Source organism: Zootoca vivipara, chromosome 10 (assembly GCF_963506605.1).
Source record: "Zootoca vivipara chromosome 10, rZooViv1.1, whole genome shotgun sequence".
In the NCBI taxonomy this organism is placed as follows: domain Eukaryota; kingdom Metazoa; phylum Chordata; class Lepidosauria; order Squamata; family Lacertidae; genus Zootoca; species Zootoca vivipara.
The window spans coordinates 58,029,363-58,053,557 of NC_083285.1; positions in this window are offsets into that span (position 1 = coordinate 58,029,363).

Here is a 24,195-nt window from a genome sequence, read left to right on the forward strand (position 1 = left end):
TCTCAGTGTGCTTTATGGCTTCTAAGTGACATGTTCCTCCATGACACATCTGTCGGATTCTCAGGCTAGCTTACCTAGAGGAAATCATTTCTTCAAGGTCATGCAGGGGTTCTGCAAGGCAGGAGGGGGGGGGGGAGAAGGCATTTTTCACTGCCCTTGGTCTAACCGCTAGACCATGCCCCCAAATGCTGTGTGTTGACATCTCCTTGTGTCTGGCTATCATAATAAAACATGATGAATATAAGCCCAGATGCCAAACGCCGAAATATACCTTGGATTCAAAGGAAACAACACCACGGGCAGTTGCTTTACCCCCCCTTTCTTCCCCCCACTGGGGAATTTTTGCTTGTTCTCACACATTTCTCAATAAATCTTCATTATTGCTTTCTCTCTCCCCCAACCCGCCACCCCTTTCCTCCCCACTTTTAAAAAGGCTACTTCATGAGCCAATGACAAATTTCCCTTATATGTTCCCCCAGTCATACATTCCATTGACACAAGGACCCGGCTGCATTATCTGGAGAGCAAGAACATGCCAACAAGATGATTCAGCCAATCAGAGCTGATGATATTGTATTACCAGTTTCATAATGTAAATGAAAAAAGATGGCCTTCTTTTGATGAAAGCTGTAAAGTAGCTATTGTGCTTGTTTGGTATTGCGAGGGCCAAATGTATTATTTATGCAATTTTCCTTTTTCGAAAAAAAAGAGGGGTGGGTGGGTGGGTGAGAAAGAATAAAACAACAACCCTGAAAGAGATTATTTCGTTTTATAGCTTTCAGTCAGAGCTCTTGTCTCAGGAATATGTGCATGCCCACATTTTATCCAGCATTGAATGGGCAAGGCAAAATGTGATACCGTATATTCAAAAACGGATAGTATGAAGATGCTATTTTCAATTTGTTTGGGGGGGGGACCCAACTGCTTTAAGAGGAAAGGAGAGAAATGAGGCCCCAATGATTTTTATGACATTGTTGCCATTTGTGTATATGTCAAATTGACTCATAGTAAAACCAATGTGCATTCCGATAATTGTTCTACTCTTCTCAAGGTCTTTGGTGAGCTCATTTGGATCTTCTCATCTATTGAAAAGAATGGGAGCATTTTGTTAGATGGAATTTCAGCGGGGGTGTGGGCAGGTGGGTGGACAGTGGACTTAAACAGTTAGATATATTTGGAAGGGCACAGCTATGTTGTTGGTGCCTATTGGGAATGGTAGGGAGAACAGCAAGGAGGTCAGAGGTGAAGCCAACTAATTCTTCCTCTTTATGAAGTTCTGCAGGGGCAAAACTGATACGAAGGAGGAGGAAGCTGACAGTGAGTGCTACCTTCTGGACTGGTTGCAAGAAGGCAGGCAAGCGGGCAGTTTGAGGTTGATGGGGCAGTACCCTGCTTGCCCTAACACTGGTAGAGGAAACAGAAGGTCCCAGTTTCAATCCCTAGCATAGCAAGTCTAGGAATGACCTCTGCCTGGGACATTGAAAAGGATTAGATGAATTCACATATATTGCATGTGTTAATGGTTATTTGCCACAAGAACTTAATGCTAGTGCCCACTGGGTGCCGTCAGACTACAACTGTCTTTATCTCTCATCACTGTAGCTTCTGACTGGGCTGATGGGAGTTGTAGTTCAGCAACATCTGACGTGAACCAGCTTTTCTGTTTTTTCTCAATCTAACCTCTGAATCAAGAGGCTGAGAACTAGATGCTGGAAGATGGCAATAGGGCATGGCTTCTTCCATTTTGTGATTTCCCTAGTAAGACTGTTAAGAGTGTGTGATTAGACAAATATTTGGCCTGATGTATCATAAGCCTGTTGTCTTTGTCCATGGAGTTTTCTTGGGAAAATACTGGAGTGGTTTGCCAGTTCCTTCTCCAGGTGGAACTGCAAGAAGATCAAACCTATCCATTTTTAAGGAAATCAGCCCTGAGTGCTCCCTGGAAGGACAGATCGTGAAGCTGAGGCTCCAATACTTTGGCCACCTCATGAGAAGAGAAGACTCCCTGGAAAAGACCCTGATGTTGGAAAAGACTGAGGGCACAAGGAGAAGGGGACGACAGAGGACGAGATGGTTGGACAGTGTTCTCGAAGCTACCAACATGAGTCTGACCAAACTGCAGGAGGCAGTGGAAGACAGGAGTGCCTGGCGTGCTCTGGTCCATGGGGTCATGAAGAGTTGGACATGACTAAACGACTAAACAACAACAACAACATCACAGGCAGGTTTATGTATTTAAACACCTAGACTGCTGTTATCAGTTTGGGTATTTGGAGAATAAAAAATTAAGTACTATACCACATTATCCATCGTAACCTCCAAAAGAACTACAGGGGTTCTGAAACTGAAACAAACTTGTCACCATCCATTCACCAAGTGGCAAAACATACGGTGGTGGTGGGATATAGATTTTCAGTGACTGCCCGTTGTTTGTTAGATAAAATGATTTAGGTATCAAATGGAAACACAACTATGAGGACCGGGCAATGTCTTCTTGTAGAAAATGGAAGGCAGACTGGGCCATTGATGAGCCCAGAATAACAATTGGTCAAATTTATCTCTATAAAAAGGCCATTTTCCAACATGTTGTCATATCCCAATGTGACCAGCGAACAGAATATAGAATTTCCAGAGAGGGAAATGTGTTAGTCAGTTGCAGCCAAAACAATGAGGAACCTCGAAGCACCTAAGAATCAAACTATTCACACAAGAACAGGTTGAGGAGTGTCATCAATGGGAGTGGGCATGTTTGGGTCTACATTCCAATGCTGCCACCAATGTTTTCACATGTAAGTGAGCATGCATCTACCATGCATTTCTATGGGGAAATGAAATGCACTGCACTTGAGGGCTATGTAGCAACATGGCAAAGCTTGCTTCACCCCCCTCCCAACATCTGGGCTGGTGGGACACATATCACAATGCATAACAGGAAAAGTGGTGTTACGTTCAATTCATGCTTGTTTGGTTCCCGTAGGTATATGGTTGCCTCCTGTGAGAACAGAATGTTGGGCTTGGCAGGACTTTGGCCTGGTTCAGCAGTGCCCTTTTGTTCTTATGGGTAAATTGCATTGGTGATTGCCATGGTTTTGTTTCAAAACTGTTGGTTACCTGAGACTGGGAGAATCCTTAGTTCAAAGGAGGTTCAGTGAGAGAGCATCAGCTTTGCATGCAGAGCATCCCAGGCCCAATCCTTAGAAGCTGCACATTGTTGGCATCCACGTTGGGAAACAATGGAGGATCACAAGCACCATCTGTGGGGGGGGGGAAGGTCCCCCCCAAAATTCAAGAATGGGACTGCCCCCCCAAAAAACCCACAGGGGCCATGCACACACGCCATGTGGCAAGCTCACCTTAATCCCACAGACTGTGCAGCATGCCCTGTGGCGAGTACACAAAACACCAGCATGCCATGTGATATATGCACATGATGTCAACACATCACGTGGTGTGTCAACAGCACTTGTACATGTGGCGCAGGAAAACCCCTTCAATCATGGGTGCATGGTGGCATACTTGGTCCTTCCAGAGATCCTAGAGAGACTCTGGCTATTAGAACAGGTATGGAGAACCTGTGGTCATCCAGATGTTGCTGGACTCCATCTCCCATCAGCCCCAGCCAGTGCAGCTAATGGTCTGAGATGATGGGAGTTGTAGTCCAACAACATTTGGAAGGACACATGCCCCCATCCCTGTTATAGAGCAAAAATGCAGGGTTAGGTAGATTCCTAGGCCTGGTAGGTTCTTATGCTGATGGAGTACAGATCAGCTGAGAGGAATGCTACTGGGTATCTGCTTGTTTCCAGGTCTACTTTAAGCCACAGATGGCACAGCACCCATGGCACGGATCTGTCCAGCTATCATGACAGCTCAATGTTTTTTAGTGAGGAATACTATTATCAGTCTTGGTATCCTCTCTAATACGGAAGGAATTGGTGGCAAGTGCAAAACTGAATGCCCTGCAGAACCCACAGGACAAAGGTGTATGCCATTAAGCACCTCAGGTTTCAGCTTTGCATATAGAACATCAGCAAGCCGCATCAGTCACATTCCTAAGTGATTTTTCTGCAATCAGAATTTCATTCATTACCCAATTTTCATGCGGTCCCCCTGGCATTTGAAATATGTTTTAAGGCAGGCTCCCCACAGGCTCTCCCCCTCCTGCAATAACTGATCTGGAGTGCCCAAAGACAGATCTAAATATCTTTGGTGCAAATTACTTTAGGCCGGCTGAGCAGGAGTCTCTGTCATCTTCATCACATTGCACACCTACACAACTGATAACAGATTAATATCGGGGCCTCAAATATTTCATCAGCATCTCCGGCGGAGGAACCTTGCATTATTTTATCTGAGGAAGCCATCAAGGGGGCTGGGTTGGTGAGGGGAGAATCCACAAAGGGAAGAGAGGAATGGAGATTATATATGTATGTATATTTTAAAAGTGAACAAAGGGGGAAGGAGGGGAAAAAAAGGGGGTACCAAACTTTTTGTAAGAAAAACAAAAAGCATGTCCTTTGGTATTAGGAGAAAAGCAACAAGCCCGGTTGTGGCAAAGTTCTCCCCTCCGATTATGTATCCACTTTTATTCAATCATTGTATCGCTCTATGGCTGACACTTGGTCAATAGTGCAATCTACCACTGATCAGAATAAAACAGGCATCCCAGAGCACCTTGGAATTTCATTAGTTTCTGTTCAGTGCAGTCTCCATACGTATATGTTGATTTGCAAACACAGTTTTGAAGCTCAATTCAGTGCCTGTTGGAACAAAGAGTCAAGGACCCTGAATGTTACTTTTACAGGATTCTACCCCCCCCCCCCGTTCAAAAATCATGATTAAAACATCTTTCTGTGTACACACACACACACACACACACACACACACACACACACACACTCACACACTCTCTTTATATTATATTATGAAATGACATAAACCTCTTGGCCATGCCTCTTTTCAAAAGATCTTGATAAAGGTGCTTGGACAATGCATGTATCTGGAAGATGTATATAAAGAAATCTTGACTGTGTTCATGGTCAAGAAGTTTGTGCTAGTGGAAGAGATGCTCTACCACTGAGCCATGGCCCATCCCCATGCTTGAGGTGCACCATCTGAGAAAAGAAAGAACAAATTACAAGCTATTTAAAGGGTGGTTGTGATGTTTCTTTAAGACAAGCGCAGGGTGCGACAAAACAGAGAGAGTCTCCATAATGCCGGAAAAGGTGTAAGATCCAGCCAGCCATTCTGACATTTTAAATGTTTGTGATTTAGTATTCTCCATCTACACACACACACACACACACACACACACACACACACACACAATTTCCCGGGCAAGGAAGAAAAATAAACATCTCAGGCAGTAGATGGTTGGTAATGAAGTTACCAGAGCTTGCAGTACAGTGGTACTTCAGTTTATGAACACAATTGGTTCCGGAAGTCTGTTCATAAACTGAAGTGTTCATAAACTGAAGCGAACTTTCCCATTGAAAGTAATGGAAAGTGGATTAATCTGTTCCAGACGGTCCGTGGAGTACTTAAACTGAAGCGTTCATAAACTGAAGCGAACTTTCCCATTGAAAGTAATGGAAAGCGGAGTACTCAACCTGAAGCATACTTAACCCGAAGCATGGGTGTAATTGGTTCCGGAAGTCTGTTCATAAACTGAAGCGTTCATAAACTGAAGCAAACTTTCCCATTGAAAGTTATGAAAAGTGAATTAATCCGTTCCAGATGGGTCCGTGGCGTTCGTAAACCGAAAATTCATAAACCGATGTGTTCATAAACCGAGGTTCCACTGTAATTGCATTGTGGAGTTGTAGCAACATGCTATGGTTCTTTTTTGAGCAATGCCTGTTCAAAGACTTGGGAAGAGCTTGCAGCATCCCTCCATCTGGCCATGAAATTCCAGGGCTTTTTTTCCTCCTGGAACTCCTACTCACATGACAGAAAACCGTGGGGCAATCACATTTATAAGTAGGGTTAGGAGCCTAGGAAGCTGCCTTACGCCGAACCAGACCATCAATCCATCTTGCTCAGTAACGTTGATATTGACTGGCAGCAGCTCTGCAGGATTCCAGGCAGGAATCTTTCCCAGCCCTACCTCAAGATGACAAGTATTGAACCAGGGACCTTTTGCATACAAAGTATATGCTCTACCACTGAGCTATGACTCTTCCCTTGTGACCTGAGCGACCTCGCTGTACCTTCTGTGGTACCAGTGCAGTTGAGATTGCTACCATTTTGCCACGTGCCTCATGCCTCCCTAGGTCCTTTAGCTGACACTCCTCCTTGATCTGAAGTGGTTTGCTTGCTGCAGTAAACTAGGAAAGAGGGTGACCGATGGAAGGGACCAGGAAAGGAATGGAGAGCATAGGTGCGGAGGCAGCAAACACTTTTGCTGGCTTACTGCTCTTAAAAGGCACAAAGAGATTGTCCACATTTCAAAGCAGCAAATGTACTTCAAGATTTTTGTAGCACTAAGTGGAACATTTGCCCATCAATTGGATTTGCCTTTGTTCTGAAGAGCAGGGAAATGGAAAGGGCATTGCTTGCACACCTGTGCTTTGAACCACAACATAAGCAGATTCCTCGCTAGTGAGGAGTGGGGGATCTGACATTGTATCTGCCTCTTCAATGTCGGTGCTCTCCCTCCAGTGTTGGAGAGGGAGCTCCAGGCCAAGGGGCCATTGAATCACAGCCTAAAATAGTTCAAAGAGCAATAGCAGCATAATAGCACCTGTATAGCAATAATTTGAAGAGTTTGAAGAGTTTGGATTTGATATCCCGCTTTGTTGTTGTTGTTTAGTCATTTAGTCATGTCCGACTCTTTGTGACCCCATGGACCATAGCACGCCAGGCACTCCTGTCTTCCACTGCACTGCCTCCCGCAGTTTGGTCAAATCCCGCTTTATCACTACCCAAAGGAGTCTCAAAGCGGCTAACAATCTCCTTTCCCTTCCTCCCCAACAACAGACACCCTGTGAGGTGAGTGGGGCTGAGAGACTTCAAAGAAGTGTGCCTAGTCCAAGGTCACCCAGCAGCTGCATGTGGAGGAGCGGAGACGCTAACCCGGTTCCCCAGATTACAAGTCTCTCGCTCTTTACCACCACACCACACTGGCTCTAGCAATTGATTGATTTAATAAAATTGTCTTCTTTGCCTGGGAGACTAATCCACATCATGGGGGCCACCACCAAAAAGGTCCACTGGATTTGTGATGGTGGTGGGGGTGGGACTTAAAGGAGAGCTTGAAGAGCAATAAAGTTATTGGCCAGGTTCATATGAAAGCTGGTTGTCAGGGATGTAGTGACTACTCTTGAGTAACGACCTTCCACATGCTTGTCTTTCAGATGTTTTTATTGGTGCACATTATTTACAATGTAACGAACTACTGATTCCATGTCTACCCGCTCGAGTCAGATTCTTGCACTGCCCCCCTCCGCGTTCTAGACCAACATAAAAGCCTCGGAACTGAGAAGCACCTCCCTTTCCTCCTTCTCCTCAATTCCGGCGTCGGGGGGACGGGTCTTCTGTCTGACCGATTCCTGTCCTCTCTGTCCTCCTCCCTTTCTTCCTGCCTATGGAGCAGGGGCTCTTGGATGCTGCCAGAACCCTGGCCCTCTCCGTTCCCTGACTCCCTCCATCAGACCCTTCGCTCTCATGACTGCTGGGAGACGGGCTGCTTCAGATGAAGGGGGGTTCTCTATAAGCCCTCCCCCTTACACTGTTGATTCTCGAGATATTGTTGTCTCAGGTTGTTTAGAGGTTTAAAGATCTAAAGGAAGACCTCTGAACTGAGCCCCCAAAGCAAACATGTAGCCCGTATAGCTGTCTCTGGTCAAAAATCTTAGCATCTGTGCCTGGAATCACTGGAATCTTCCAGACTGTCTTTAAGGGCATGCATGAGTAGGACCAGTTATCCATATGATTCAGATGACTCCAAAGATCAGAACATTACCAAGGTGCATAGGAGCTTTCTACAGGAGAGTGGCTTTGCAGTGACAACCACATCACATGTGCCAACCTCATTCAAACTTAATAAAATTCTCCTGGACTTCAATCAGAATTTTCCTTCAGTAAGAATGTTCTGCCAGTGTACTGGTCCTAGAATTTAGAGGTTGGATTTGGGGGAGGATTATAGTAGTATCCTTCAAAATTGCTCCTATTTAACTCCATTGGACAGGTTTCAGAAGCAATAGATTTTTGGCTATGACTGAGAACTTCTGAAAATCCCACTGTGGGAATATAAAATGAGAAATGTCAGGGTATTTAGTATCTTCTCTTTCTCCCCTTTTTAGGGAATTGATTCCACACTGGGGTCCTGTAATCCTCCCGGATTAGCTTTGTATTGCTTTAAAATGTGATAGTAAACATAAGCACATATAAGGCACATAAAAGATTATCCTGGATATATAGTGGAGAAATGTGAGTCATTGGCATGATGTTGTGGAACAAGAGGCCAAGACAGTTTTAGATTCCTTCCAAACCAGGCTTGTTTGGGAACCACAGAAATGCAAGTGATTTGAAAAGTACCCATAGGTAGGAATAAGAAAATTGGTCCCATCCATATTTTAATGGGAACCTGCCTAATTCAGACTTCCTGGAACAGTATGTGAATTGAAGCACAGCTGTTCTTCAAAATTTGCGCTTTTCCTAATTTTATGACGCAGTTCTCCAACCAAACAATATAAACAAGAATGTGTATATTGGGGGGGGGATGTGCACAAAAATGCATATATAAGTGAAAATAATGTCCCAAAATTAGGGAGAATTGCTTACACAAATGTGAAGATTAGAGGACATAAACATTAAATTGCAAATTTTCAGGACTTTATTTTTTTAAAATGCAAACTAATGCAGAATTGTGGTGAGTTGAACAAAAGACTGGAGGAAAAAAATGAAAAGTGGAGGGAATCCGAAATGGATACCTTTGTTGATCTCTATTCATAGAAGAGCTGTGAAGACCTAGAATAGGAATGACTAATTTCTTAAAAGCCAGCAGAACTGTGGGTAAAATACTGGATGGAATAAATTGGCCTGGATTCAAGGTTCCAGACTCATCTATGAAGCTTGGTGCACCAATGGGAAGTTGGAATCTCTCACATTAATGTATAAAGCTGCCTAATATTGGTCATTGACCTCTCTTGGTCAGTATTATCCTCTCCAGAGCCTAAGAGAGATATTTTTCATGCCTGGCTCAAGGTTGTCTTTAACAGGAGATGGTAGAGATTAGAGGTGCCAAATGGACAAAATATTGGGGAGCAGGTAAGCCCCACCTCACATACTCACAAGACACATCATGCACACACATCATTTGAATGGCAATCCCCATTAATGTGGGAGGGCAGCCCCCTTAAATATTTTACTGGGGGGCGGCAAAGGGACCTTGAGCCCTAGGAGTTGGCTCCTATGGTGGAGATTGAAGATGGGAACTTAGGACCGGTTCCATCTCCTGAGGGCATTAAGCAAGATCCCACCAGTCTATGGTTTTGCATTTGAATTCTGAACATTTGCCTGATCTCTGTAGCTCTCTTGTTGCTGAACAATTTGAACAATTTGTGACCCTCTAAGCCAGGCATAGGCAACTTTGGCTCTCCAGATGTTTTGGAACTACAACTCCCATGATCTCTGACCACTGGCCCTGTTAGCTAGGGATCATGGCAGTTGTAGTTCCAAAACTTCTGGAGAGCCAAGGTTGCCTATGTTTGCTCTAAGCCAAAAAGGGCAGCAGGCAGGCTACAGAAAATGCTGGGGCTGCATTCAGCTTGGCCATGCAGGTCTGCCTTACATTCTGAATTATTTTGACAATGGTGTGCCCATTGCCAAAGGTTGTCTAGGTCTTAGTATACTTTTAAGTTAAGAGTGCCCAATTTTCCTGTAAATCAATGGCAGTAATAGAATCATAGATCTGGAGTCTCGTAGGCAGTGTTGGCTGGTGTGGAAGATAGGGAGAAAGTAGGTGGTGCCAGAGCCATGACAGGCCCAGCCACCCCCGATTGGTTGTAAGTAAGCAGGCAGGGAGGCAGGCAGGGGTTGGCTACGGGCAGGCGGAGGTTGGTGGGGCAGTGCCCCACTTGCGCTAATGGACCAGCTTCCACTGTTTGTAGGCCATCATGCAACTCTTTGCTCAATGCAGGGTACCCAGGACCAAAGACTCTCCAACAGATGGCTATCAGACCTGTACAATGGGAGAATCCACCAGGATCCTAGGTAATTGGCTAATAATAATAATAATAATAATAATATATTATTATTATTATTATTATTATTATTATTATTACCCCGCCCATCTGGCTGGGTTTCCCCAGCCACTCTGGGCAGCTTCCAACAGAAAAATGAAATAAAATAATCTATTAAACATTAAAAGCCTCCCTAAACAGGGCTGCCTTCAGATGTCTTCTAAAAACCTAGTAGCTGTTTTTCTCTTTGACATCTGATGGGAGGGCATTCCACAGGGTGGGCGCCACCCACCAAGAAGGCCCTCTGCCTGGTTCCCTGCAACTTGACTTCTCGCAACAAGGGAACCGCCAGAAGGCCCTCTGCACTGGACCTCAGTGTCTGGGCAGAATGATGGGGGTAGAGATGCTCCTTCAGGTATACTGGACCGAGGCCATTTAGGGCTTTAAAGGTCAGCACCAACACTTTGAACTGTGCTCGGAAATGTACTGGGAGCCAATATATCCTGCATGTGGTTACTCATAACCATACCACTTAATTCAATGGAGCTTAGTCCTTATTAATCATGATTAGTATTGCAGCTATATTCAGGGAGAAAATTCCATTGAACTCAGAGGGATACATCTCTGAGCGAACATTTCTCAGCATAAGTCCTATTGATCAAGAGATAATGAAGCATGGCTAACTTTCTCCTGATCATGGCTCTTGTTTTCACTAGTCTGAAGCAAACCTAGTACAGAACCATGCCATTGGTTCATTTGTTTTCCCTTTTCCTGCATGACGCTTGTCTTACAATCTTAAATCCTGCTTCTGAAAAATAATAATAATTAATGGGTAGCCTTCCACTGTCCTCATTAGAAGTTTTACCTGCAGTAACACAAGATACATTTCTGAGCTTTTCTGTATGGGGCAAATGTACCACCCAACTGTACCTTTTAAATAGTTAATATACTTTAATATTCAGTAATATGAACAATACCTGCTCCCCCACTGTGTCTACCAATTGCTGATGTTTACCTCATATTTGCTTCATACTGGATTATTCCATCAAAATGCTCTGCTTCGCTGTCCAACCATTTGTTTCATTGTTCTGTTGAACTATGCTGTAAACATATGGTAGTCCTGTGCAAGCTAGAGTGGTACATCCAGTTTTCTAAAAAGTAATTTATTTATTTATCCATGTATTGCATTATCAATATAGACTCCCGTTTTACATGTTACTCTTGAAAACATCATGTACCTAACTGACATTACAAAAATGAATAAGATCTATGAGGTGGTCAGTGATGAATGTGTAGTCCTGTTACAGAATACTGTGAAAGAGGCGGAGCCAACATGGTGACCTACAGATGTTTTAGACTACAAATCCCATCAGCCAGCATGGCCAGTGGTCAAGATGATGGGAGTTGTAGTCCAAAGCACATAGAGAGGACTACACTATGTTGGCTACAGGCCACAGAGCTGGATTCATCAGGTTTCACCAGGCATCTGCTGAGACCCATACTCCCAAAACCGCTGCCCATGGGATCTTTTGGCTGCCCTTTCTCAGCTAGGCTCAAAGCTCACAGGGAAGGTGGTCTGTAGCAGAAGCTCTTATGAGCAGCATCTCATCAGGTAAGACAGTCAAGCCACAGATTCATAGAATTGTAGAGTTGGAAGGGACCCAGATGATCATCTAGTTCAACTCCTTGCAATGCAGGAATCCTGCCCACAGCCATCCCTGAGTGGGCTCAAACCACCAACAGCACCATGGGAAGGCTTTTAACATGAGCCTCTGTATGGCTTCTCCTAGCTAAAGGGATGTGGGCAGGAGGTGGGGGAGCCTGGAGCCTGGGCTGTATTTAGTGGGGGAAATACATTGGCTGACAGACCTATGATCTACTGGACAGCCTTGGGTGTGACACAGAGTGGAAGCAAGAATGACTCATACTTTCTCTTAACATGCTTCCACATCACCTCTGAAGTCAGGAGATGAACATAAAAAAAAGGTAAAGGACCCTTGGACGGTTAAGTCCAGTCAAAAGCGACTATGGAGTTGTGACGCTCATCTTGCTTTCAGGCCGAGGCAACCAGTGTTTGTCCACAGACAGCTTTCTGGGTCATGTGGCCAGCATGACTAAACCGCTTCTGGTGCAACTGAACAACGTGACAGAAACCAGAGCGCACGGAAATGCCTTTTACCTTCCCTATATATTTACTTGCACTGGCGCGCTTTGGAACTGCTAGGTTGGCAGGAACTGGGGCAGAGCAACAGGAGCTCACCCCTTCGCGGGGATTCGAACTGCCAACCTTCTGATCAGCAACCACCAGAGTCTCAGTGGTTTAGACCACAGTGCCACCCACATCCCCCCCCCATATCTTCCCGCCAGAACATATTTCCCCATGCTTTGGAATAACTCTGCATCATATCCAAAGCCTAGGTGGGCCACTGGTTTGATCCAGCAAGCTCTACTGTGTTCTTAGCCACCCAAAGTGGTGTCCTTATGTCAAGTAGCGCAGGACAATCGTGAAAAATGGAAAGAGTGAATACTGCATGTCCCTTTGTTCAAAAGACTCATATACATATCATGCATTGCCATTACGTCCCTAATTTATACGGTCCCTGCAATACATCTTTCCTCAATGAGAAAAGTGAAGAATGCATTTGCGGGAAGAAGTCTAACCTTTCTAGAACTTCTATAATTTGAATGACTTCTGGATTTTGTAAAGCAGTCATTTTGAATGAGATGGTAATTGAATTATGAAATATCTCCGCCTTTGTTAGGAAGGGACCTTTCCCCTCTCCTCTGCATACATCTTTCTTTTCAGCTCAAGGTCAGGCTGTATTTGTTACATTTCAGTCTTCTAATGGGAAAAAGAATCCTGCTTAACAGCTGTACCTTCTGGCATGGACAAAAGGTGCCGGGTCATTTAATTTTGTAACAAACACAACACGATTGCTTGAGACTGTGCGATGGCTGATTAATGATCAGTAGAGAGGGAGAAGAATCAGATGATGTCTCAACTCCTTCTGGGAGCCAATGCACAGATTCTTTTCAGATGTTCTGAGAAGGGAATAAATAATGTGTGTTGGTTTGGCTCAAGTGTTCATTGTCAAGGAGGCTCGCTACATACACCAAGCACCTGAACACGGGGTTAAAAACAGCATATATATTTTTTAAAAAAAAATGCATTGGAAAGATGTTGGAGGGAGCTTGGCAGAGGCAGAGGACTTGAGTTTTCAGTAGCTTGAGATGGATGGAAAAAGCTTCGGCCCATAACAGGGATGAGGACATGTTTACCAGCTTGATGGGCACATTTCCTTTAGCGCAATCATCTGGGCAAGTCTATGGTTACAAGAAGAGTCAAAAGTGGGCAGAGCAACAGAAAGTGCAGTCTCTTCTCTCCTCTTTGACGATCACTTGTATCCGAGTAAGATTGTCTTCCATAAACACTGTTTTAATAATGAGTCCGTAAGTGACTGTGGAGGCCAGTTCTGGATCCACATGTCCTTCCACAGTGGGGACATTGGCTTCCGGGTGGGAGTTGATCATGGTGTGGATTTGCCAAGCATGCCTTCCTCTTAGCACATTTCTCCCTTGCGTCTTGAGTTTGAGAGTCTTCAAAGCCCATGACACCTTTGGTAAAGGCTGTTCTCCAATTGGAGCACTCGCAGGCAAGTGCTTCCCAACTGTTGGTGTTTATACTACATTTTTTTTAAATTTGCCTTGAGGCAGTCTTTAAACCTCTTTTGTTGGCCACCAACATTACACTTTCCATTTATAAGTCTGGAATAGAGTAGTTGCTTTGGAAGATGATAATCAGGCATCCACAACATGACCAGTCCAATGAAGTTGATGTTGGAGAATCATTGCTTCAACACTGGTGATCTTTGCTTCTTCCAGTACACTGGTATTAGTTCACCTGTGATGTGTAAAAATTTTCAGAGACACCGTTGATTAGATCTTTTGAGGCGTTGGAGATGGTGTTTATAAGTTTATGCACATTTCACAAGCATACAGTAAGGTTGGTAGTGCAATAGCTTTGTAAACAAGCATTTTGGTTTCCCTGCTAATGTCAAAGTCCTCAAACACTCTGCACTTCAATTGGGAGAAAGCCACACTCGTAGAGCTCAGGCAATGCTGGATTTCAGCATCAATGTCTGCCCTTGTGGAAAAATAACTGCCCAGGTAGGAGAAGTTACCAACATTTTCCAATGTTCCACCATTGAGTTGGATTTGTGGCGCTGCAGAGGGGTTATTTTGTACTTGTTGGGGATGTTGAGCGATAGGCCAAGCTTTTTGTAAGCTTCTGCAAAGATATTTAGAATGGTTTGGAGGTCATCCTCTGAGCGTGCGCACACTATATTGTCACCAGCATACTGAAGCTCTGTGATGGAAGTTACGGTAATCTTACTCTTTGCTTTCAGCCTGCTCAGATTGAAGAGCTTTGTGATGTTTTGGCCCTTCAGTACCCTCAACCTCTTCCCCTATAGCACCGCCAGCTCTCCCTCCGGAGGCTGCTGGGGCTGCTTGCGTTACCCGGGGAAGGGTCTGGCTATACCTCTATGGCTCGAACAGGGGTTTTAAAACACTTCTTTAACTGGTATCGCTACCACCACCCGGGGGGTCCACTTACAGACCTCCGGGACAAAGAATACACGTTCTGCCTGATAGGGGCAAAGCAGCCTAGGACTGGGTTTAGCAGTGTGACCAGGAAGGACCAAAATCCACAAGAAATCTCTTTTAACTATTTATTATAAAATAGCATAACAAAGTAACATGCAACAGTTTGAAGATTGAAGAGCTTTCCATCTGTTCGATATATGATTTCTACTGCAGTTGGGAGTTTCCCTTCGACAAAGTGTAGGATCATGGCAATGAAAATAATGAATAGAGTTGGGGCAATAACACAACCCTGTTTAACACCTGATCCCACTGTGAAAGTGCAGTAGGCTACTTTCTTCGCCCACTCAGACACCCTTCTCAATCCTCCATCCAGGCCAGCAAGAAGCATGATTGCCTTCCACCCTGGCAAAAATCATTCAGGGTGAGTGCAAAGCAGAGCCAGTGAGTGACGTGGCTTGGGGAGAGGGTGTGTGGATTGAGGCAGTGGAGGCTTGTCCATTAGAGCAAAAGGGGTGCTGCCCAACCAATCTCAGCCTGCCGTCAATTGGCCCTCACCTCTTTGCCTTCTTCCCTGCCTCCAGTCCAGGGGCAGCGCTGCCTGTCAGCTTCCTCTTCCATAGTCTCAGTGTTGCCCCTTGCAGGACGCAACGTGGAGGATGATGGGGACAAAGCCAGAATCATAGCTGCCAAGTCTCCCGTTTTCCCCGGGAAATCCCTGTTTTTCCAGCTGTTCATAGCTGAAAAAAACGGATTTTTTTGTTTTTCCACGGTTTATTCTGGCGCGGCGGCCATTTTGGAACTGGGCAAAGCAGCATCAAAAGTAGCTTCTGAGCATGCTCCGCCCAGTTCCAAAATGGCGGCAGCACAACTTCCGGTCTGCTATTTCCGGCCCGGTCCCTTATTTCTCTGACAGCAACTTGGCAGGTATGGCCAGAATGAGCGGGCCCTGCCTGACATTGACTCTGGCTCTGCCTGTCACTGGTTCTGGCTCCACATATTGTTGGACTCCTTGCCTTCTGCCCCACACCAGTCCCAATGGGAAAGTCCCAAGAGCCAGACAGAGGGATTAGCAGCCAAATCCAACAGTGCATATTCTTGCTAGTCGGCATGTGAAGGGGTTAAGGCCACAGAGCTGTGTTGCTGACAGGCAGGCCCATACAATAGAAATGCAGTTGGTAGGGAGGGTTCTATGCAATGTCATGCCCAGTGGCAGGGGATGATGGGAGTTGTAGTTCAGCAACATCAGGAGGGCAACATCATTCTCTTCATCAAAGAGAATGAAGCTTCTGCTCATATGCAAATGGGAGCCCCTACACTCACCCTATTGGATCGGACTGAGCACATGCAGAAGACCTCATAGAGGAGCAACTGGGGGCGGGGCGGGGCGACGACCCAGTCCTCTATCTGGAAATGGGACATCTCAGATTCACACTCCTTAGATGGTTGTGCTTTGGAATTGACGAAAGAAGGATCGGCAACTTTATTCTCATGCCCTATTTCATAAAGATTAATTTTTGTCCCGGGCACTCAAAGTTTCCTGTCTTCAAGCCAGAGGGCTGCCTGTCACATCAAGGTGGATTGCTTTAAAATTTGTTGGAGGTAGAGAAAGCTTAATATTTCGCCTACTGTAGAAGGTCTTTCAAACTATTATACCTGTGCAGAGCCAAGAGTAGAGAATTCTATAAAGAAATGAATTATTAATGTTGGCTTTCAGAGCAATAGAATCTCTTTACTCCAAGAGTAGCATTTCTTCCCTGATTTCTGACTTTTCCTCTTAATATAAAATACTGACCCCTTGGTAAGGTGTCCTTTTTTGAATCACAGATTTGCTGAGTTTCATAACGTGCTGCCTTTACTTTTAATCAGTGCACAGGTTCAGGATGGGGGGCTTGGGGTGGTCAGATTAAAATCAGAAGTAAATCTCCTTGAATGTTGGCAGAAATAAATAAACCAAACAACTAGGATGTAGAGAATGTGGCTTCCAGCTGAATATAGATGGACCTCTCTCTCTCTCTCTCTCTCTCTCTCTCTCTCTCTCTCTCTCTCTCTCTCTCTCTCTCTCTCTCTCTCTCTCTGTATATATATATATATATATGTGTGTATATAAATATATATATATATATATATATATATATATATATATATATACTCAAAGGCTTTCTCCTCCCCGCTTCTCCATTTGCACAAATTTCCACTCAGACAAAATTGATTGCCAAAAGGAGGCATAATCCAGTGGCAAAGTTTAACTTTGTAGACCTGGTCACCATTACAGGGGCATGACATTAGAGGTCTTCTAATACACCTTCAGGAAATGTTAAAATACTCCACCCAAGAGATCATAGAACCTGATCAGCTTATTGCAGTAGGGTAGGAGATGCTTATTTCTTCCCTCCAAACCCAAGCATATGGTCCCGGAGAGACCACCAAGCAGGAATGCAAAACCTACAGCCTTCTTGATGTTGTGCAACCAGCTCCTATCAACTCCAGGCAGCAACACCCATGGTCAGGGATGATGGGAGTTGGAGTTCAACACTGTCTAGAGGGCTGCAGGAACCCCCAGGCCATAAAAGCTGCAACGTCCTACAAGATAAAAGTGGAAAAGGTATGGTAGGAGGGCTTTTGCAATCACACATTAGGTCAGAAACAAGGGAAAGCACATATAGTGTCCCCACTTTCAATCCATAGAGTCTTTTTTCACAGTTTAATTTCAGTATGAGGCACTATTGTCCTAGACTTTTGGGGGAAAGAGAGGAGAGAGAAAGAGGGAGGGAGAAGGTTGGGGATGATGATCTTTTCATTCTATTGCATAGTGTTTGTGCGGGGGGGGGGGGTTGTGTCAGCATCTTGTGGGTAGGTCCTTTCGTTATATAGTTATTTGTTTTTATTGGCATTGCAAGAGATTGGAGGGTCCAGGGTTTGGTTGGTTTCGTTCAGTTGGTTGCAGTGTGATTTGTTGGCATGTGGGGGTGGGGTGGGGGGAATGTGGTGTCAGGCTAGCCATATTGATTTGTGTCAGGAGTATGGGCAGGAGTCAGGCTCTGTGGCCTGTAGTGCTTTGCAGGACTGGGGCCTGCCTCAGCTTGTGCTGGAGGAGCAAGGAGTGGTCACTCAGGTGAGGCCTCAGCTTGTGCTGGAGAGGCAAGGAGTGGTCACTCAGGTGAGGCTACTTGATACCTCACTGCACCTGGTGACAGGAGCTGGGAGGGATAAAAGCTCAGCATTTCCCTTCAGCTCTTTGCCACAGCAACGCTATCCCTGCCTGGTTGCTTCTGGTCTCATGCTCCTTGCTCCTCAAACCCTTGCCTTGCCGACGCCTTGATCTTTGACCCTTGGACCCTTGCCTTGCCGACGCCTTGCTCCTCGAACCCTTGCCTTGCCGACGCCTTGATCCTTGACTCCCAGACCTTTGCCTCTGCCTTGCTCCTGGACCCTGCGACTGCCTGCTGCTGAACCCTCAGCCCTGCACCTGTTCCTGCTTCTACACCACCATCTTGCCTCTGGACCTGATGTCCTCAGCCAGGGCTTCAACCGCCCGCCGACCGGACCGTGACAATTTGTATGCTCTTGGGGCAGGGGATATTTCATTGTCTTCACCACACCGGGGTGAAGGCATCCTCCTTTTTATGTCCCCATGCTAGTTCAAGTTTGTTGGTTAATTTTTTCCAGTTGGGTAGTTTTCCCATACATTTTGTTCTAAACCATCTGGCAGTGGTTCTCTAGGGTCTGAGCTGGTGGTCCCTACCTTGAGATGGCAGGGATTGAACCTGGGACCTTTCCCAAACCCACTTGAGCTTTCTCCCCTCACCTCTTGACCCAGTGTGCCAAATCACTCTCTGTTTTACTACCAAAGAAGTGGGAGAATGCCCACAGTAGTGCCTCATTTGTGATAATTTGCAGAATGAAAGGACACTCACAGACACCCCTCGGCAACCTCTCAAGTGAGGCAACAAAGCCCCTGCCCCCCCCTGCCCCATCCATGAGAATTTCAAAGAAATCTGCCTTTTGATAATTTTCAAAGGCATGCTCTTTTCTCCTTAATTGAAGGAGAATCGATGGGTAAAAAACACAGGCGATGCCATTGGTATGGGACTAATCCAAATTTTTGGCTTGCCTTGCCCCACGGCTTCTCATTCCTAGCTCTGGCTTGCCTCTAACTGATGCCCACACAGTCCAGCCTTCATATGTTTAAGCCTTTCATAGCAAATGAAATGCCAGGGTTGGGAGTTTTTGAGTCCATGTTGTGCTCAGGTTCTGTTTACAGGCTTCCCGTGGGCATTGGGTTGTCCACTGCTGCAGATGTGGGATGCTGGACTAGATGAGCTGTAGGTTCACATCAGTTTGAACTGCCTGCAATTCCTTGTCCAGCCAGCTGCAATGGGATGCATGGGATGTAGCAAAATGACATCCCTGAGGCGCCTCATAAATGTTCTAGTATCAATTCTGAAGCCACCACGCCAGAAATATTCTCTCTCTACTTGGCTTTAGTATATACTTAAATTTGGCAAACATATCTCGTGGGCACCTGTTTGACGTGCATATCTATGACGATTGCCAACATTTGGTCTTGATATTTGAAAACAATGTGTTACTTGTCAAAAGAAGAGTAAACTGCTAACATCTTTATTTACCATATGAACGCAATGTTGCACTTCTGGAATTCACTCAAGATGGACAGACTTGTTATTCTCTCCCCCCTCCCTTGCTGTGTTCACCCCCACCCTGAATCTTGGTGAGGGTTTGAAACCACATGGTTTTCCTTTGTGTTTGAAAGTTGTATTTTGTGTCTTAGTCAGACTTTTGGGAGACAGTCCATCTTTTTTTTTAAAAAAAAAAATACAAGTAGTGTTTCCCCCCTCTGAAGTTCAAAAATCAAATTCAAATATTTACTTACTTGGATACATGCTGAAGTTTGCTCTGTTAGAATCTGTGATGTATATAATATTTTAGGTTAGCCTGAGCCGTACGGCTTTTCCCCCCCAAATTCTCAAAACAAATGTATTTATGTCTTTGGTTCAGCTGCTAAATGTGAATCAGCAGGGTTTCCTGTCTGGTTAAGACTTGCTAGTTAGGGTTTTCCAAAGTTCTCTATGGTTCCCCCTCCCCCATTTGGTTCTGATTCTGAAGGCTCCTCGTTCCCCTCAAACCCAGTCCCACTGTGGAAAGGCAGTCCTTTACACATTTACCTGGGAGTAAGTTCAATTGCTACTAATATATGCATTTATATGCAGAATTGCTACTAATATTTGCATTTATATGCATTTTTGTACATATTACTTGGCTGAAGAAATGCATGGCAAAATTCAGAAAACTGCAAATTTCAAATATTGTCAGTTTATGTATTGTTGCAAGAACTGTGAATTGGGTAGGTTTGCCTTTAAGTGTGAACTGAATCAAATTTTTCCCACATCCCTAACTGCATGGCAAAATTCAGAAAAGTCTGCAATCTGAAAGCTGCATTCCAAGTTGCGTATAAGTTCAGGACTGCAAAATTAGGTTGGTTTGCTTTAAAATGCAGATACGCCAATATATCCTCCATCCCTAACCATGGGTGTTCACAAAATCACATCAAAGCAGCCGCCACCAGGGGAATAATGGAACAAGGAAGAGCAATGAAACAAATGTTCATTAGCTGAGTGGGTTTCCCACTCATACCCCTGAGTAATTTGCATTGAACATGTTACTTTTAAAATATTAAATCTGAAGAGTATTTGGCAGAACCCAAATCACGAGTGTAAGTGTGGTGAAATTTATTCTTTTTACCTCACTTTGCTTTCTGCTAAAGTGGGTACCCATAAAGTATTAGGTTCTGAAAGTTTCCCTCTTTGACATGGAAGGAAATACAGAAATACACTTGGTATTATGATTATATTCCTGTTTGGAAAGTATTTAAATGCTGAATGACAAAAATAGTTCTGCAGTGTAACAATCTGTCTGAGGTCTCACTTTTATTGATCAGAATGTCAAAGAAATCGTTCTAAAATGTTGCAGTGGCCTTGATATAATCCAAGCTGTTTAACAAAAATGGATGCAGTTTTCAGACTGTATTAGATTATTCCCTTTAATCTTGCTTTCCTTTTATAATCAGGACAAAATCAATTAAGATTTTATATAGGCAGGCCATTAAAAAAAATGGAACCACGGTTTATAGGCAGTACAAGGAAGCTGCTGATATAGAGTTACCTATAATTTAAGTGTGATTATTTGAGTTAAATCCTCCTTTACTGCTTTAAAATCTCTTTGGTTTCACCCAAGATGTCAGCAATTTGGTGTCAGAGTCCCATTAACTGTCAGAATGTGAAAAGATGGTGATTCAAAAAATGAGATATAATGAAGTTGAGTAACCTCTCCATATTCTAGCATTAATTAGTGTCAAGACCCCTGAACCTGGGCTCCTGGGCTGCCCAAAACCCAGATGAAGAACACATACAGGCTGCCTCTCACACAGGGAACCTCCAGCATCTTCTACCATGCCTTCCTAGCCCAAGAATGAGGCTATTTTCAATGTCTGAAGATAAACTGTCAGCGTTTGTCTCTAGGAATGGACAAAGGCCCCTTAAGGAACACAGAAAACTCTTATAGGGAGGTGTGGGTAACTAACTGTAGAACAGATCTTTCTGACTTCAGATTTCTGCTCTTTGCTGAAGCAACACCCACCCCATATTTGCCATAGGGGAGAGAAACACTGTACGGCCTCTGGAGTTCACTGGGAGCTGTCCATGGTCCTAATAAGGCTTACTTAGATGTGGCTGTTCCTTGCCATACCAAGCTACATGCTCCAGATACTGACTTTACTAGATATGACCGTGCTTTAGTGGACGTGTCCCTGCTTACTGTGACTTTATCTGATATGACCTCACTAGAGGTGATGGGAAGCTGCTGAAGTAAGCCATTGAGAGCTTCAAGACCAGACCAAACCAAACAGGATAATCAGAAATCCCTACTGTTCGGATCAATATTCTGCAAACACCAGAGCTTAGCCCAAACTCACAATTTTCATTTAGATTATGAACACTGCCAAAAACAAACAAACCCCTGTAACTTATTTTAAGAGATTTGGGACACTTTTGGAAACATTTGCAGATTGTTTTTATTTGCCAATTTTGGGCAATTTTTGAGACCCAAAACACCCCCTCCTATTTGTCTCCTTGTTAACACGTGCAGAAAATTACAGGCTAGTAGTTGCATTTTCAATGACTTTCTAACTGTGGGGTGAAACGACTGGTTGTGACAGCCCATAATATTTTATTTACTGATAATAATAAATCTTTATTGCAGTCCAAAGACCAATAGAACAATTTCAGAACAAAATACAGTTAAGACAGCCAACCGCAAAAGAGGGAGAAACTGAGGCGGTCATTTTGTTTTGTCTCGAGCTTGATAATCTTTGTTTCTTTTGACTTCCGAAAGAAACTTTGCCACGGCCAGTGTACTATCATTAGACCTGTCATCCAGAAGATATTTAATATGGGAGGCTTCAGATTTTCCTGGCAGATTTGCCAGTAGGGGTTTGATCAGTTGGTGCCTTGCTTGCTTGTACTGCCCACAATGCAGTAAGATATGCTTCATGCAATCGACATCCTGAGAACATAAACAAAGCCTATTCTGTTAAAGGATGCCTATCAGTCTGCTGTTTAGCACTTCTGAAGGAAATACATTTAGTCTGGCTTTGGTAAATAAACGTCGATAAGTTGGTACAGACAGGTTCCTAAGATATGAGGATATCTGAAAGTTGTACCCATATTGGATTCCTGCTGCTACCGGGCCACAGATTACATGAGATCGAGATCGTAGGTCGCCATGTGAAATGTCCCAAAGCCTTTGCCTCAGGGATTCAAGGGCAGTATCATAGCCCAGATGATACAAGAGGGATGATGGGAGTCCAATCGAGGTGGTTTTTCTGGGCATAGTTTTCAGCCATGGGCTGATAAACTCCTCGTTGGTTAAATGTAGAAATACGGTAATCTCTTCCCCAGGCCAAATACTGAGATCTTGAGCTGATTCACTGATGGCTAGTGATGCCATCATGCCAGGTGAACTCCTCTTTACTAGGTGGTATCAATGTCTGATGCAAGAGGAAAAAAATGGAAGTGGGGTGCTCAGAGCAGACACCCTATCCACACTATACATTTATAGCAGCATCATGCCACTTTGAACTGTCATGGCTTTCTCCAGTTGATCCTGATTCAGATTGACAAACTCCACAATTCCCTTGGAAAAGGGATTATTAAACCACTGTGGTAGCTCTGGAAGGGGAATAGGAGTCTCCTATTACAACTCCTAACATTTCTCAGCAATCTTAACACCCTTCCCAGGAATCCTTGGGGGAAGCCATGATATGCTACTGCTTCAAAGGGATAGTACAAATGTGGCCTCATTTGCAAGGCCCTGAAGAGAGGTTGAATGGCTATAAGTCCACCTGAAAAGAAGTGGGATGCAGGTCACTCTAAGCACGGGTGATATCTGACTGCTCCACAAAGCATGCTGAAACAACAACCGGGGAAGGAACGCAGGAAGCTGTCCTACATTGAATCCAGACCATTGGCCCATCTAGCTCAGTATTGCCTACAATCACGGGCTTCCAGAGTTTCAAATAGCGGGCTTTCCAAGCCTGACCTAGCTATGCTAGGGATTGAACCTGGGACCTTTCCAATGCAAAACAGATGCTCTACCACCAAATAACAGCTGGAGCAGTGACGCTGAAGCAGCAGAAGCAGAAAACAATGACATCAAAGTATATTTCTATACTTTGCACAATCTAAGTGCCTTGCAGGGGATGGGGATGTGCTATGCCTAAATAGCTGAAAACCAGGTACACCTTATGCCGGAGAGTCGGACACGACTAAACGACTAAACAACAACAACTTTTGCAGTTTGTAAGATTATCTATTGCCTCTTGTGACCATAGGTCCTCATCATATTGATTTACTTTTTAATTTGAGTTTATATTCCACCTGAGGCCTGAGGTTTATGGAATGTAACCACACTTTATTAAATTTAAAATAACCATCCAGCTTGCTGAAAGCTTCACTTGATGTCCATAATATGCTCATGCTAGAACCCTAGTGAACCTTCAGAGGAGGGGAGGCAGAGTGTAATTTTTCTGTATTTTTGCTGACCCCAAAATATGAAAGTGGTGCAGGGATAATATTGTGAAGAGCAGAAAACCCCTGAAACTTTTAGCAGCATAAGGTTAGACAATTCAAATGGCATCTCTTTCCCAATTAACATGGGGCAGGATGTCTTCCCCGGGGGACGACTGTAGCTCAGTAGAAGAGCACATGCCTCTGTGAAGGGAATGGAGTCTCCTAACAACTCTCGGTTTCCTTAACTATAGTTTCCAGGATCCTTTGAGAAAAGCCACAACTGTATAAAGTGTTATAGTGCTGCTTTAAATGTATAGTGTAGA